At 40.5% G+C, this 17,136-nt stretch overlaps 1 protein-coding gene across 1 annotated transcript in view; it reads right to left on the bottom strand.

Moving 5' to 3' along the window:
- Window positions 1–17,136, bottom strand: part of def8 (differentially expressed in FDCP 8 homolog) — a 276,782-nt gene that overhangs the window by 116,376 nt on the left and 143,270 nt on the right. The window lies entirely within an intron of this gene.

The following is a 17,136-nucleotide window of genomic DNA, read 5'->3' as shown; positions in this document are numbered from 1 at the left end:
AAAATGTTAAAGCAAATTTCACATGCATCTGCAATTTCTGCGGACATAGAACGTGAAAATATGAACTCAAATGTCATGTTATCTGGCACAATGAAGAAGGAGCTAAGATGTTGCCTTTTTCTCAGCTCATGAAAATCTTTATTTAAATGGCACTCGGTTCTTTTGTCTCTTCAGGTTACAACACCAAAGTACTTTAGAGGGTACACTTCCACTACTAAGACTCCCATTTACTATGAACACATATTGATTGTTACTGAGGAATGATGAAACTAAAACACTGCATGAAACTAAAAGAAGGATCTAGGATCCTGAAGGCAGGGAAACTCTTGGACAAACCCCTCTCCCTGATGAGTAACAGAGAAAGGACAGGAAGCGAGGTGACCAACTGAAGGCAAATGATTCAACTATTCACAATGACACACAACATCCCTTCTTCTTCTCCTATGCCTCACACAGTGAGGCCTCATCTAACCTGTCAGACTGGTTGCATAGTGGCAATATTGGCAGGGAAGTGCATTCAGCGTGCTGGAATTTAAGCATTACGTACTATAGATACACACACACATCTACACACACACAAAAATGCAAAGGCACATTTTCAGTTCTCTAATACAAAGGACATAGGTTTCTAATGGTCATTATAAACACGTGATACATGAAAGAGAGCTTAGAGAAAATAGCTTAAACAGTTAAAGGTTAAATATGTATGTATGTATGTATGCAAACACAAAACTGAGCATGAAATAACAAAGAAATTGATTTAACGTCCCATAACTGTAAATGATACCACCCAAACAATAAATTAGTCATATGTAAAAAGGCTTGGGTAGCTCAGTCAATCTTTTTTTTGTTTTGTTTTTTGTTTTTTTGATTATAAAAAAAGTTTGCTGTAATGACTCACACACATTACATAGTGAAAGAAGTCATGTGCTCCTCATATGACATCTCTGGATAAAACCCTTTTACTTAAATTAGAATATTTAATTAATGGTTGACTGAATTAAAACACAGGTGGAAAACTCTCTTTCTGTGTGTGTGTGTGTGTGTGTGTGTGTGTGTGTGTGTGTGGTTTATCTATATGGGGGAGTTCTGTCTAAGTTCTACAGAACAGGAACTTACTTCAAAAACTGTAACAGGAAACTGACTCCAGCCCCCACCCCCTCCGCCCCCCTCCCCACCATAGCATGTCTGAGACTGGATTAACATAATGTATTTATGACACACATGTAATCAGGGATATGATTATTGTATTTCTAACTTTGTACAGTATTTGTGTACAAATGTTTGAATAAAACAGGGTTTAGACATTTGATTCAGGATGGTTTTAGCAGCAGAAACACAGGAGACGGTTCAGGACCTAACTGTATTTATTCATTAAGGCTTTCTCCAGATTTCAACTATTATCTAATCTAAATGGTGAAAAATCTCTTCCTTTTATTTATTTCTGTATGTTTCTTATTGTCTTACAGTTTTATTGTATTCTACTTTTAATTCTCTGTTTGTTTAATTATTTGAGCATTTTTGTTGAAAAAAAAAAATACTATCAGATCTGATGTATATTTAGAGTTGAATGAAAAGATTGATACAGCTCTCATTTGTATGCTAAATATACATATATGCTCTGTCCAAAGATAAGCAAGCCCAGCTATGAGCAGCTCTAAAGTGAACTGTCATTTTGACACTGTTGTACAGATTAATCAAAGGTGGCATAAAGAGACATAATGTGAGAGTTAGAAGTGTTGGTAAGCAGATTTTGTTACTTTTGGACAGAGCCAGCTGCTCCCCCTGTTTCCAGTCTTTTTGCTTAGTTAAGCTAAACACAAACTTTGCCTCAATCTTTCCATCTAACTCTTGGCAAAAAGAGGGTTTTTGCCTTCCGAAATATCGACTTGTTCCTGTAAATGCACACACATCTTACCAGACATAACTGAAGGATCTTTACAGAAGGCTGCCGACCCCACAGACAGTCAGAGCTGTCCAATAGCTTAACATAGAAGTAGCTTCTAGTCTGAAACTCTTCCGCTGCTTCACTTGTGTATTTCCACTTTGTGAGACTATAAACTTCTACCCCATGACATTACACTGGAAATATTCACATTTTTCCAAACATAGTTTCTGTAGGTTTGGGTTTTGTGAGAGTATCTCATAGTTTCAGGTCTCCTGGTCAAACACAGGGTGAAGACACAGTAAAATCTAACCAGACACGGGGAGGACCATGGTGGAGGAACTGTTTTTCACAAAGCAGGCCTACTCTCACTTCTGAATTTTGAAAGCTGCATTTAAAAAGAATAAAAAACAAAAAATAAAAAAAAATAAAAAATTGTATCTTAGAAAAAGATTGGATCTTCTGGTGCAGTCGGGAGGGAACGAGGCACATGCTTGTGTGCATTTCTGCTAACGGAGTCTCTTTTCTGCTCACATATCCAGTGTCTGCAATGTGGTTCTCTTTGTATTGCAACATCTCTTTGTGGCGTCTGAGGCTTCCCACAACAAATCATTAGAGACAAGCGACAAACAGAACTGATGCTTCCACCATACGTAACCATGGCCATCTGCTCCATAACATTTCTTCTGTGCTGTACAGTAGACGCTTCAAGGAAGAAGTGCCTATTTTGTGAAAAGCAGCGCTTCAAGGAAATCAAGCAAAAAAAAAAAAAAAAAAAGAGGAATAACTTGAAATTGAAAGCTTTTCCTCATAGATTAAATGAATTACTTTGTCTATTTTAGTTCCTTCCGGATTCGTCTGTATTGCTGACTCCTCAGTCCTTTCAAGCTGTGTCCCTGGGTTTGGCTGCAGGCTCAGCACTGACCTTTCAATTAAGCTGCTGTTGTTTTCCACTACTTTTCAGCTTCAGTTTAACATGAACAATCAGAATTTGTAATAATAATTGTTATATGTCTGTGGTTATTTTGGAAACTTTTAATCTGTTAATCTAAAAAAAAAAAACCTCTTTAACTCATCCATGCTGGGCCAGGTGAGCGAGACAAAATTTATACGAAGAATGCCCTGATGGGAAGCTGTGATTTGCCATGAACAGGTTGTGTTATGCAAGCGGTGGTGTTGAAGAAGTTGGTGGTGTCTCTGGGGAGACTGCTGGTTTAGAACCAGGGTGTGTGAGATGAGAATAGGCATCCAGAGAGGAACTGGGAGAGCGCTGAGGACACAGCCAGTGGAGAGAGACAGGTGGATGGGGAGCCCACATCCTGGGACGCAGGGAGAAAGCCACTTAACCACACATGTTGTGTACACACACACACACACACACACACACACACACACACACACACACACACACACACACACACACACACACACACACACACACACACACACACACACACACACACACCATGGTAGCCACTGATAAAGGATCACATCCTCTAATCAGTATCAGTTCATGTCCTTCAAAACAAAGGTCTCTCCAGCCTCACAATGATGGAGGTCTTGCTCAGGGTTGATCTCATCAGACGTGGAGCTGTAAAAACCAAAATGAACATATGAGCTCTTAAATCTTCTAAATCAACATCCATACAGCAAAACAAGACAGTTTTCAAGAAATGTGCAAAAATTGGAAATTGTGTGATGTGGCAAGAAAGATTTAACATGTAAGAGTGAAGATAAGGAAGTACGCTGAATTACGGGAAAACGGTTTATTGTAACCTGCCATCAATTTCAAAATATTATGGCATCAGTATCAGTCAGTATTTTTAACTTTTGATTAGCTCCACAATAACAATATCGTAAAAGCATATAAGTTATCTTTGTTGCGATTTTTGTGAGAAAGTTTTCGTGAGTGTTTTTAGTGACTGAGTGAATTTATCAAGTTCAAAGAAGACATTGGTCAAATCAGTAAACTGATACAGAAATGTACAATCCTCATTCCAAAAAAGTATGACTGTATGAAATGTAAATAAAAACAGAATGCAGTCATTTGCAAATTAACTGTGTAGTAATATCCTTTATACAATCATGTGTTCACAAAGCGGTGAACCTCGCTCCATCTTTGCTTGTGAATGGCTGAGTCTTTCCAGGATGCCCCTTTCATATGATGCTTTCACCTGTTACCAATGAACCTGTTTACCTGTGGAATGATCCAAACAGGTGTTCTTGGAGCATTCCACTACTTCTTTTGTTGCTCATAACATAACGTAATGTGACGTAACGTAACGTAACGTAACGTAACGTAACGTAACGTAACGTAACGTAACGTAACGTGTTGTCTTTGTACTGTTTCAGCAAATTATGACATTCTGCTGTATTTATGTTTTACACAGCGTCTCAACTTTATTTTAGAATCTCAGAAAACTACAAATCATAAACATAAACTCTGTTTGTGTACAAAATCTACAGTCACCACGGGATTAAAAGTCTGGATTAAAAGTCGTTTCACAGAAGGAGCCTGACCACATTGTAGTTGAATCAGTGGGTGAAGTGACAGCTGAGAATTGCGTCAGTCTCTGTCCTGGTTGCTGCACTCTTTGACAAGACTGATCCCTGACCGCCTGATCTGTCTCCGGACAAGAAACACAGGAAGGAGCCCAGGAAGATGGTCCAGCACACAACTTCTCCACTGAAAAGAGGAACAGTCAGCACACAGGCCATCTGGGGCAAAGATTTAGACAATTCAAGCTTTTTTTGTCAACTTTGGGTTGTGGGAATAAAATATGACTGGGAGGTAATCCACCCATTTGTTTTAAGAAATGTTTGTCGTGCCTTTAATACATCCCAGCATTTTGAACACAAGAATCTACAGAAAGGATCCTTTGAAAACAGACCCTCAGAAGTGGTTTATCTCATCTACTATGCAGTACAGTGTGGGGGGCAATAGCACAGAAATACTGATAACCATTTTCCATGCATGGTGTACTTCTGTTTCATATTCAAGCAAAACAGAACTTATCAGTAGAAAAGAAGGTGATGGATGTCGAGATGGAGGGGAAGACCAGGGTGGGGGTGACAGTCCCTGGGGAACCAGTGCCAGGGGCGCATGAAAGCTGTATTGACATGCAACTCACAGCTCAGTGCTCACTGTGTGTGTGTGTGTGTGTGTGTGTGTGTGTGTGTGTGTGTGTGTGTGTGTGTGTGTGTGTGTGTGTGTGTGTGTGTGTGTGTGTGTGTGTGCATGCAAAGCACGGAGGTGACGGGATGTGGGTTGCCAGAAAGGTGATAGTTATGAGGTAACAAATAAATACCTGAGAAACAGATTTTCTGCCGTCTCAGTAGACATTGTATTTTTTTATCAGTGTGTATACATACTGTATATGACAGATATATAACAGCTTTTAAAAATGGCAGACATTAATATTTATGCGCAAACACTCAGCAGCAATAAGCCCTCATTACTCACATTTAAGGATGCATCTCTGTTAAACATAATAAAAAGGTTACCACAAGTATTGTTTGCTCCAAAACTTACTACAGACATTGTTTTTTGTTTGTTTGTTTGTTTTTTTGTACACTGCTGTAATAATTTGTGAATGCTTTTGTTTGCACTTTTTATCTGATATGTGGTTGCTTACATGTCACTCTGTTATCGATTGAGGAACAGGATCTTTGTGGTTTTGAGCTTTGTTTCCAACTATCTATCGTTAGACCGACTTTATAAGTTACATTGATTACGCAACCTCTTTCTGTGTAAGAAGCCACACTCTGGCGAGGCAGCAGGTGCTGCTGGGATGGAGATTATTTAAAGTTGGTCTAAAATGGTTCTAGTACAGCTGAAGGAGCCTGTGGGCCAAGCGTCTGTCGACCACATGCCTTAGTAGAAAGTACAGTGACAGTACATACTTCCCCTTTGAAATACCAGAATCCAAACATGACCATCACATGACTGAGGTGGAATTACCTGGTGGCACAGTGCTAATCATTTACACTATCAATCTGTTTAGTTAATTTAATCATTTGTCATTTGGAAACTGTGGTAGGTGTATTGTGTCATCTTAGCTTTATAGATTCCATGATGGAGAACATGACGCACTAATAAAAATGTGTTTTGGCACAATTTGGGATTTTTGGAAGGAAACTAAATCTGGTACACAGGAGAAATTGTGAACAATTTGCATGTTTAAAAGCAGCAACCCGGTGAGAGGTTCAAATGTATTTTTAGCACAAGATTTGCATTTACTGTCCTCTGCTGCGGAGAGGAGAGGAGAGAAAGGGGAGCAGCCCCGAGGAGCACTGAAGCACATCGTCTATGATGGTTTATAGAGTTTTACAGTTCACATCAATAGAAAGTGCACTGGGGAAAATCCTGCTTATGTAATTTAGGGCTCATCTTGTAAGAGTGCTCAAAAGCAAGAGAAGGAAATAGTGAAACTTATGAAAAAGAGGAAATGGCTTTTTGTTGAAAGATGTTCCATTACTGAAAGATACTTAGTTTGAAGTATTATTTCATTTTTTTCTTTTAATTGTTTTGTTTGTGAACAAAGATTTTAGCATGAAGAGTGAAAGGCAACAGCTTGATCAAACCGCTCAAAGCTACTACAGTTATATGTTGCCATCTAGTGGCAATATAAACCAAAACTTATTCACATTGCATTACATTAAGTAAGAGTTGAAATTTATCCTTTTGAACCAAAACACACAAAACAAAAAACACAGCTAAAATAAATTGTATTCATTTAGTTTTTTTTTTTTTTCTGTGCTCAATCTTTCCAGCATTAGCACTGTTTTCCTTTTTGTTTGAACAGTTTGTTTAAGATTTTAAAGATTAAAGATTTTTGCACTTACAGTTGTAACTTCTTCTGTTCTGATAGGAATAGAAACTGCATTTTAGGCTCACCAAGACATACATTCTTTTTTGCATTTGTGCTACCGATAACAAACAGGTTTTGGCTCTGTCTGGCAGTGTTGCTCGTCTTGATGCACAATACAGTCAATTCCATTCCCTCATTTTCCAAAGTGATTCCTTCAGGAGCAGATCATATCTATGCCCTTTCTGGGTAAATTGTTTATTTGTTATGACAGATATTTTCTTGTGATTGCCCTGCAGAATATGTTGCACACATCTTTGTTTTAAATTTTGCATCGTCTGCAACAAGTCTATTTCTTAGAGCTTCAATGAGGCTGTATTGTCAGAGAAGTTTTTGCTGTGTTTATTCAATCTGACAACTGCACTCTTTTACATCAGTCATGTGCGTTGTTGCAACAGTTACAGCTGAGCATAAAGGGAAAGCAAACAGGAAAAAATAGATAAGGCGAGAGACAGTTGCTTTCAAAAGAAACTTAAGAGTCTCAGTGGAGCTTATTAAGGGAAAGTCAGTGGGGAGGTGCACACATTAACTAAGGCTGTGGTCCTGCGGAGAACGCTGAAGTCTGATCTTATCTGAAAACCAGTCATCCCATAAAACCATTCTGGTTTAATGTTAAAGTTACTATTTTTTATTTATTTTTTTTTTAATCTTTTTTTTTATGTAAAAATACAATTCCCTCCAAGACATATATGCAGAATTTTGGGAATTAAATATCAAAATTGTTTTGATACTTGACAATGTTATGTGAGCTGCTCGACATCTTTAATGTGCTCTCCTGTCTTTTTCTGTTAAGTGATTTAATTAATGATGCACACAAGCAGATGTGGGGAAGCCCTGGACCAATCCGCAGATGTCTGCGTCAATGTTTATGTGGCCTCTACAGAAACTATTTTTATTGCTAAGTCACTCAAGACATGACAGGCAAAATTCTCTCTCTCCTTCTCACTCTGTTACACACACATGCACACACACATTTCCAAGATTTTCCACATTGAGCCTGGCGATGATCTCTACGTCATCTACACCCAATTACTCACTGACCCTAATTGAATACTTGGCAGAGAGAGCGGGTGGTGATGGCGCGCACTGAGCTATCATCAGTCTTGGTCATTGGCCCCATTAGGTAGCTGGAGTGACCTATGATGTCATGATGTAGTAAAGTCGAGGAAACTAATGGACAACATCTTGTAACAAAGATGGTGCTTTTTTTTATTGCACGGATTTTTAGAGCTGAGCACTGTCTTCAACTTGTTCACATGTCCTCTTCATGGCTGTGTGAGAAACATGGTTAAAGTTGTTTTTCAGTGTTATTTTGGGCATGAAATTGAGAGAGTTCCTTCAAAGTTTGGGGATGTGAGAGTACCTTTTGCGGTTTGAACAAGCATGTTTCCATAAGAGAGGGGCTTTTTTCTTGTTTCTCACGTGGAAAGAGGTTTTCACTCATATTTTGATGTTGCAAAACTGCAAAGATCCAGTGTGAACTCATGCATTGAGATGGTAAAACTGACTTGACACTGAACCTTGAAAAGGGTTATAGCTGTTTCCATTGTGAAGGATCAAAGGCCAATGACACCGCTCACAATGTTTACCAAAACAAAGAAAATGTAGAAGATTGAAGGCTTTTTCCCAGCTCACACTCAGACAGGATCATATTCACACTGAACACTGAGCCATGAGTGTATCATCCTGTCGTCATATCCTCTGATGACAAAGAATGCGTGTAAATGTGCATGAGTGCGTAGTCTGTATGCAGTGAAACATCATAGAAAAAAAAACATGCTGTATTTCTGGTTCCACCATACGGCCTTCGTCCTCAGCCCAGCACTCTGCAGAGTTTAGAGAGGGCACAGCTGTGGCTGAAGATTTACTCCACCTTTCCTTGAAGCTCCGCTGTGACGGCTGAGCTCTCAGCCTCTTCATCGCATCCTGGATCCAGGAGAAAATAAGTGTGGAGCAGAAGAAGGGACCTGGTCCGCCCTCAGCCTCTCCCAGGGGGTGAATTACGATTTCCCGAGTACATATGAACCCAGGGAAACATTCTGAGCGGTCATCCATCAGCCTGGTGTCTGCATCCTCCTGAACAATGTGTGACCCCTGGGCGCAAAGAAGGTCAGAAGAGGGGTTACTTCCACCTTCATGCACACACTTAGAGAGTACCACCCAACCCTGCAGTCAGAAGTCCTCAGACAAAAAAAAACCCTGGGAAAAACAAACAAACAAACAAACAAACAAACAAAAAATCACTTTGGATGGCTGAATTTTTACTATTTCAACAACAAAAACTGTATTCTCTTATGATGTAAAAAACAAACAAAAAAACAAACAAAAACAAACGTATTTATTATTTATTTACTCTACTTTGCTTCATCCATGGTAAGATTTGGATTTGGATGTAAACAAAGCATACACTGTATATAAAATCCACATTTCAGTATTTACAATATTACAGTATTAGGCACCATATAAGAGTAACATCATCAGAGTGAAATAGTCAGAATTCTGCATTACATATTAAGCCCACTATGACAGACAAAATAAACCAGGTATATTGATATGTATTTCGTGTATGTAATTCTATAATGAAGAGAGAATTGCTATAAAGATGTGATCCAACTATTGCTTTCTTTCAGCATTTATGCTTTATGATGTGGTTTTTGAACCACTCTTTTATCTTTAATCTTTGTAGAAGTTTATATCCACAGTTTTTGATGGCCTTTTCATTACAGTATATTTTTCCTTGAGGTAGCAATTATGTGTTGAAAGCAGCCTAAATCTCTCAGGCTCTGTCTAATCTGGCAAAATTCACAAAAATTAGAAGGAATAAAACCTTTTGCCAGTGACTGAGTGGTCTATTTCTATTTCAAGCAACAAAACACTTAACCAATGCCACCATTATGTGACCCTTTAGGGAGAAGGCAAAGGTCGTGGCATTGCTGTGATCTTAATATGTAAAACTTATAATGCTGGCACTCAATGAACACAAGCGCGGCTTGGATTTGATATATTCCGGTGTGCAATTTGCTTTTCGGGGGCCTGCTCATGACCCCATCACCGCAGTGAACTCATCATCTATTGGTCTGATGGTCATTAAGCTCGGCTGATAGGTGGGAAGGTTTATGGTACTGTGTAGACCAAGTGGCAGTGTGTGGAGGGATGGGATCTATCTGTATCTCTGTCTGGGATCCTGACAGCTCTGGCTTTAGTCTGCACCCAGACCTCCTACATGCATGTCTCAGTGTTTACTGCCCCCACCTCATGCTCCTCCCTCTCCACACATCTATCACTTCAGCAGGACCACACGCACATACATGACATACACAAATACAAATACACACATGCATTCACGCAAAAACTAAGGGCAAAGGTTATTATCTCTTGATCTTAACCTTAACCTAAAACAAAGTCATCATCCTGAGCTAAGCATGAGCACAAATTCTAAAACTCTTTTAGGAAGTTGAAAGCCTCAACTGGTTCACACAGAGACTGCAGAAGATGAGCACACACACATACTAGCTGAACCAACTCACTCCTTACTTTAATTTTTGACCTCCGCCTGCGTCACTGGGCTCCTCCGCTACAGATGTGTTGTAGGGAGACAGATTGGTGCTCATTCCACACGCAATTTCCTGCAATAAAAGCAGTTTGAGATGATGAGCTCCGAGCGAGCTGATGCCAGCTGGTGATACTTCCACACTGGGGAATTTTCCCTACGTCTGAGCCCAGAAAATGTTTGGTCAGCACACTGCCATCAGTGGACATTTACTTGGCCTTAACCAGTAAATTGTGGTTAAGGGCTTCTTATTATATTTGGTGTAAGCCTCATGTATGTGTGGTGTCAGAAGAGCAAATTCTGGCTTTTTATTGATGGTATTCGTGTTTATGTTTATGAATGTGTGAGCATTTATGTGTGTGAATGTCTCCATTGCTGGTAGAAAAAGGGAGATTGTTACTGTTTGCTTAAAAACCAGGAGAAATGCCCCCACCCACCCCCAGCCCAACCCCTCCACCTCCTATTTTCTTTCTTGCTCTGTCCATCCATCATTAGTCAGCTCTGGGCCCATACACACTCTAACCATAACCCTACCTCTAACCCTTAAACCCAACCTGCCTTTGACTCTCACCTTTCCCACATTAAGAGACTTCCTGGGAGAGCTGGAGCTGCACTTTGCTCACCTCCTCTCTCTCTCTCTCTCTCTCTCTCTCTCTCTCTCTCTCTCTCTCTCTCTCTCTCTCTCTCTCTCTCTCTCTCAGGAAATGACTTCTATCTCTGGCTGCATGCATACTTGTGTGATGTTTTTCTTTTTTCCCTGTTTTTTTTTTTTAAATCTCTCTGCTAACCCTTCTGCGCTTTGAGAGCATCCATCTGTTGGGCTGGGGAGTGGTGATCCTCAGGATTATTTACACCTCTTATTCAGTGCAAGTGTGTGAGATAGTGGAGGGTGGAGGACTTTACTTGGAATAAAGTGTTTTGTTCCCGTCTCAGCTGTCATGCATAGAAAAGATGTGTAGGCAATTACATTTCAAAAGCTATGTTGTTGGATTGCTAAAAATACTTATTTTCTCACCGGTAATTAGCCATGCAGCCACATGCAGATAGCTTTATTTTTATTTGTCCAAGTTTTTATTTATTTTTCTGTCTGAAACTGTGTTTGCAGTGTTTTGCACTAATTGCTGAATGACTAGAATGTAGCCTACTGCTTACCATGTTCAGCATCTTAGTGTTAACATGCTAACATTTGGTAATCAGCACTAAACAAAATGTGATGTCATAAACCAAAGTCCTGGACAAATTCAAACTGAACACGATGTTAAGGTAATGCCAAAGTGATTCCAGTTCATCCTGGAGAGAACAGAAATATTGGTACCCAATTCAGTGGTAATCCATCCAATAGTTGTTGAGATTTTTCATTCAGCAACTTCTCTTTTTTTGAAACAGCATCCTTATTACTCTAGAAAACACAGAGCACGCTGTTTTCTGTTGAATGGTCATTTATTAAGTACAATAAGTACGAGGACATTGTTTTAAAATTACATTTGCCTCATTGTGTTGTGGTGGAGGAGGTTAGGTAAAGCAAACATTCTGCATGGTCGGTACCACTATAATTAATATGAAAACATACTGCACTGACCCTTTAAATTGAACAAAAAACAAAGCTAATCAAACAGCTACATATTTGCAACTTAACACTAAATTTAAGATAATATGACAGGGTGAAACTTTCTCCGTGTGTGTGTGTGTGTGTGTGTGTGTGTGTGAGAGAGAGAGAGAGAGAGAGAGAGAGAGATACCAACAGAGAGAGACAGACACAGAGAGAGAGACCTTTGTGTTTTCTTTTTTTGGTCTCAGAGGGATTACCAGAGCCAGCAGATTGCTGTCTTACATGAGCATTAGCACCAGGTCACACAGGCAGGATGTTGATAACATCCTACAAAACTCCACCTCTCTCCCTGTGTCTCCCTCCCTCTCTTGCTGCCTCCCTCCACCTTTGCGTGCGCACACCAGATAACGATTCATCATTAGAAAACATCACCAAACAAATAAAAACAAAGAAGACACTATGCTTACAGACCATGTCTATAACAGGTATTTATATGAAGGATCACAAAAATATACTTCAGACACTTCCTGCTTTGCTGACTCATCCAGTGTCATCCATTTCTGATCCCACTCAGTGTGGGAGACAACACTTAGTTCTTGTTAGGAAAACCCATCATTGGTCAAGATGTTAAAGTTTCACTCTGACTGTTTGCATTATAAATATACTCCCATGCAATCCAAAATAATTGGATTTAAAAATACCAAAGCCATATTGTATCTATATATTGCACACTGACCCCCAGAAGATTTCTAGTGGAGCATGTCATGTGAAGGCTTCCTCCCAGGAGGACATTCATGCCCAGTCATTTAGAAATAATGATGTAGCATATACTTCTCTTATGGTAAACTTTTGATTTCCTGAATTTTCTCCTTACATTTCTTCAAATTAAGCAAACCTTTTAGTCTAACAGAGTCACATGCAGTATACTGAGTATCAGCATGTTCCAGCTATCACTAAAGATATATGATATTTACACTGTGAGAAGTCTTTCAAGCCCAAGACTCCACGTTCTTTATGGCTGCACCATTTCATTAGATCATGGAAGTTTTCCAGATAACTAATGCATCATTTCATACGAATTTCCCAAAAATTTGGTAACATATTTGGTGACTTTGGGGTCTCTGCTACAACTTAAAATAATGGTCTGGTCAGTGGAAAAAACTTTGTCATCAGTTTGTTTTATGAACTTGTGTGTTTCCCTTTCTAGCTAGATGATTTGCTGTTTCACATTTCATTTTGACACACTGATAGCCACACAGCCTACATCCTCTTTAGTGGCACCAGTGGAGTCCAAGTCAAAGCTAATTAATTGAGTTATTCAACAGCTCTCAGCAGCGTTGTATAAATTTGTCCTCCATTCTCTGGAATTAGATTGAGTATGAGGTTTATGCTGTGTTTACTCGCACGCCTCCCGTGGGTTGGCAGCTGTCCAGCACGCTCAGGATTGCTCAAGCCCCTCGGCGGGTCCGGCCTGTAGGCAGGATCTTCTAGGCCTGATTACAATACTGTCACAGAATGACAGATGAAGGCTCTGAGAAGCTCTATCTTTAGCTCTGGGTAAAGCCTCCACTACTGCAGCCTCCACTTGGCTCTTAAGGCAAGAATGGAGGGATGGAGAGGAAGGGAAAGACGGAGCAGCAGATGGAGAGTGAAAATAAGTCACCGCATGGGAAGAAAGTCACCTATGTTATGGCAAGCTGTGTTTTTCTTTTAAGAAAAAGAGTTATTGGAGCAAGATGATGTGAGGATAAGAGAGGAAAGAAAATTGTGGCAAAAACGCCGTGAGCGTCAATAGTAAGTAATGCCAGAGTGTGTCTGCAGTGAGAGTTTCTTTTGCGTCTCCACTCTCGAGCGCTGACACAGTTGTATTGCTGTCAAGTGAAGAAGACAAAGCAGCATTTACCGAGGCCTCCCTCTGTCTACCCAACTCCCCTCTCAGGCCTCTGTTGGTTTAACCCTGGTGGGCAGCAGCCAGGCCTGACAGCACCCAGACACTGTCATGTGATTTATGGCTCGCTCTGAGAGTGGAGAGGCGATGACCACTCAGATTTGACCCCTGTTGTCTTATCAGCCACTCATCAAGACGTAGACAACACTCAGACCTATCGTCATTTACTCACGCAAAACCATGAGCCATGGTTAGTCAGGTAGTACAACTAGTGGAGCTAAAATATACTGTGTATTTCTTTAGCTGCTTTTTAGCAGAAGTTAAAATCTCTTTATATTTGTGGTTTTTCAAAGTGAGAAATCATCGCCCGTTTGCTGTTATTCTGTTATTCTGTTATTCTGTTCTGTTCTTGTTCTCATTTATCTGGATGTGTGTAAAGCAGGATCAAGGTTTCCTCTTGTGTGTCTGTGCAGCATGCTGTGGTTTGGTGGCCTAATTCTCACAATCTATCACAGAGGCCATATAAAAATCTTTTGCTGCTGATTATTTCACCACTTTTGCATCTATGTTGTTCTGATAATTTAAATTGTAGTTCTAGTGATTATGCTGGTATTTCTACATTGCACTGCACTCTGTGTCCTGTAGGGGGAGTCCTGCACAATGCTATAAAACCAAAGGAACAATTATTTCCACGGCACCCCACTTCAGCGGATTTGAAAGCCCCATCAGTACCCCCTCAACTAAACACTGGCCATGACATGAAATCGAGAAATGTTTCTTCAGAAATTAATATCTAAATACAGAGAAGAGACATTTAAGACATATTACTTCAAAGCTGTCAAAAATTAGGACTCGTCTTCACAAAGTCAAATCCCTGTTAATTCAGCCGTAATGGATATTATACGTATACCTGATGATTTCTTTTCCAACCCAAAGAAAAAGAAACATGTTTCCACAGAGTTCACCACAGAACATCTTTCAAAACAAGCGCCGGGCTGGGTTTAAGGTGATGTAAACACAGATCTATTTCTGTGGCTATGACACACCGTGGTTTCTCTGGAAAGGGAACAGCAGCCCAACATTACAACAAAGGAGGCCACACAGACAGTGGTGGTTAGAGCATCTCTCTCGACCCAGACAAGGACAGATGGATGGATAAAGAGATGAAAGGATAGACCATTGTAGCCAAGTACAATGAATGCACAGAAACACTATAAACATATACAGTATATATGGCTTAAACTCCAAAAGTTAATGCCTGCTTCTTAACATGCATAATCACAAGTGAATGTGCAAATGAGCTAAAATGTAAGTACATTAACTCTTCATATCACTACACTTTATCCACTGAGAAGACAGCATCTACTGGCAATGTCAGTTCAAGCACTGATGAGAGCACAATGGATAATGTGAGTGACTGAAGAGGGAAAAAGGAAGTAAGAGAGAATTTAATTTTACATTTCTTTAAAGTTTTCCAAAACTTGCTTCCATGGTAGAGAATAAAGAAGTGAGAGAAAAACATTTTGGAGCAGTGGAGAGGAAGAAACGAGCCAGATCACTGTGGTAAAGTCACCCTGACACAGAGACACAGAACAGACTGAGCTCCCCCTCATAAACTCAGCAGTGAGGCTTCAGCAGTCTGGCGCACACTGACATTCAGTGACACACACTCTCAAGCCTTGACCAGCATAGTATAGATATTTTAACTGGTTTATGGACACTGTCTCATGCAGGGAGTGGGTGTCTTTTATCGGTAGTGGGACATCTCTGGCAACCACGGAGCAAGGATCGATCAGGCGGCAGGCACTTGAGGGCAGACGTCACCCACACACTCCTCCTTTCAGTGAGCCCTGGCCCACCCAACTTCCTCCATCAATCAGTGGATTAGGTGCCAAAAACACTCTTCCCTAATCCAACAACCTCCCTCCCATCCCAAACACACAAACATATCACAACAGATCTTGCTCGCTTACACTGCTGACCACGCTGTGGCTCATCTCCAAAGAGCAAAGGGGAATGGAGGGTGTGGTGGATGGTAGGGTGAGGTACATATCGACTTAACTTTCACTGCACCACACACAGACAATCACAAATGTGGTCAGGAGATAAATGCTACCGATGAGAGCTAATCTGAACAAGTTGCTCAGGCAGGTTTTATTCATTTCAGTCCACTTGCCGAGCATGCTGACATGTGGAACAACGTGGGTATGCTATTCTCTTCATCACCCAGATATGTGGGAGCTGGATGATAAAGAGCAGATGATGTGCGCAACACGGATGCATTTGTCTGAGTGTATCGGAGGCGGGTAAACATGACACATCTGATTTTGCGATCCACAAAGGTCGCAGGCCAAGGTGTTTTTCAATTTAATGTCTCCAGTGGTTTTTGGACTAGCCAGTTTCAGCTGAGTCAAGACTGGGGCAGATGCCCTGTCAGTGTGTGAAGCCGAATACAGGAGAAGGCTTCTTTTCTGGGGGAGTACACCAGGGCTATAGATCATGTGAAGACAACTATCAGGGTAGGTCAACCACTCAGTGGAGGCCCAGAGAGATTGAGGGTTGATAGGGTTTGGTGGCATTTTCTAGCTGGTTAAATCAACAATAATCCAGCATGTATGTTTTGTTTTTACTTCTAGTACTATTCTGTTACCAAACCCCCAGTTAATAGTAAGACATTCACCGAAAGTAAAAAACGCCTCCAGTAAGCTGCAGACGCACGCTAACGATGACTAACTAGCCACAAAAGCGTCATCCAATTTACAAACAGATAGAAGAAGCCATTTTTCAGAGATGTTAACAGTGACAGCATCCCTAAACACTGATTTCATCTCCTGGTGCCCCTGAGTGAAATAACTTCACCATGACAGCATTCAGCAGCAGCACGCACAAAAAAAGAAAAAAGTCTGTCTGGACTGAGGAAGCAAAAAGTGTCATGGAGTAAAAGCATTCGCTGATACAGATGATGATAAGATTACTGGACAAGTGTCCTGAAACACAGCCTCTTGCCACTATGGGGAGTTGCTACAGTACATTATCAGACTGCCTGGGGTAAATCACTGAAAGACCTGTCTACTTTTCTTCCCTCCTTCATGTCACCCTTCCAGTGTTCAGGCCCAGCTTCTGGTTTATTTCCACCCAGCTCGGGTCAAGTGTGACGCACATTTGAAATGGTTAGGAAAATAATTGCTGGTTTTTATTGCAGTGGTGTCATCCAAACACTAAAGAAACCTCACTAAGTTACTATTTGGGTCTCCTGCCTGGACTTACATATTGTGCAACAGCAGAACCAGCTTGGCCAAGAAACCAATGCTAACACCACAGACAGGAAAAAAGGCTTTATTCTGGTGTGTCTGTGTCGCAAAGCAAGAAGGAAACCGGTCAGTGAAAGGTCTTCTG

This window comes from Chaetodon trifascialis, chromosome 1 (assembly GCF_039877785.1).
Source record: "Chaetodon trifascialis isolate fChaTrf1 chromosome 1, fChaTrf1.hap1, whole genome shotgun sequence".
Taxonomy (NCBI): Eukaryota; Metazoa; Chordata; class Actinopteri; order Chaetodontiformes; family Chaetodontidae; genus Chaetodon; species Chaetodon trifascialis.
The sequence above is the reverse complement of the archived record's forward strand: the minus strand, read 5'-3'. Positions and strand labels throughout refer to the sequence as shown.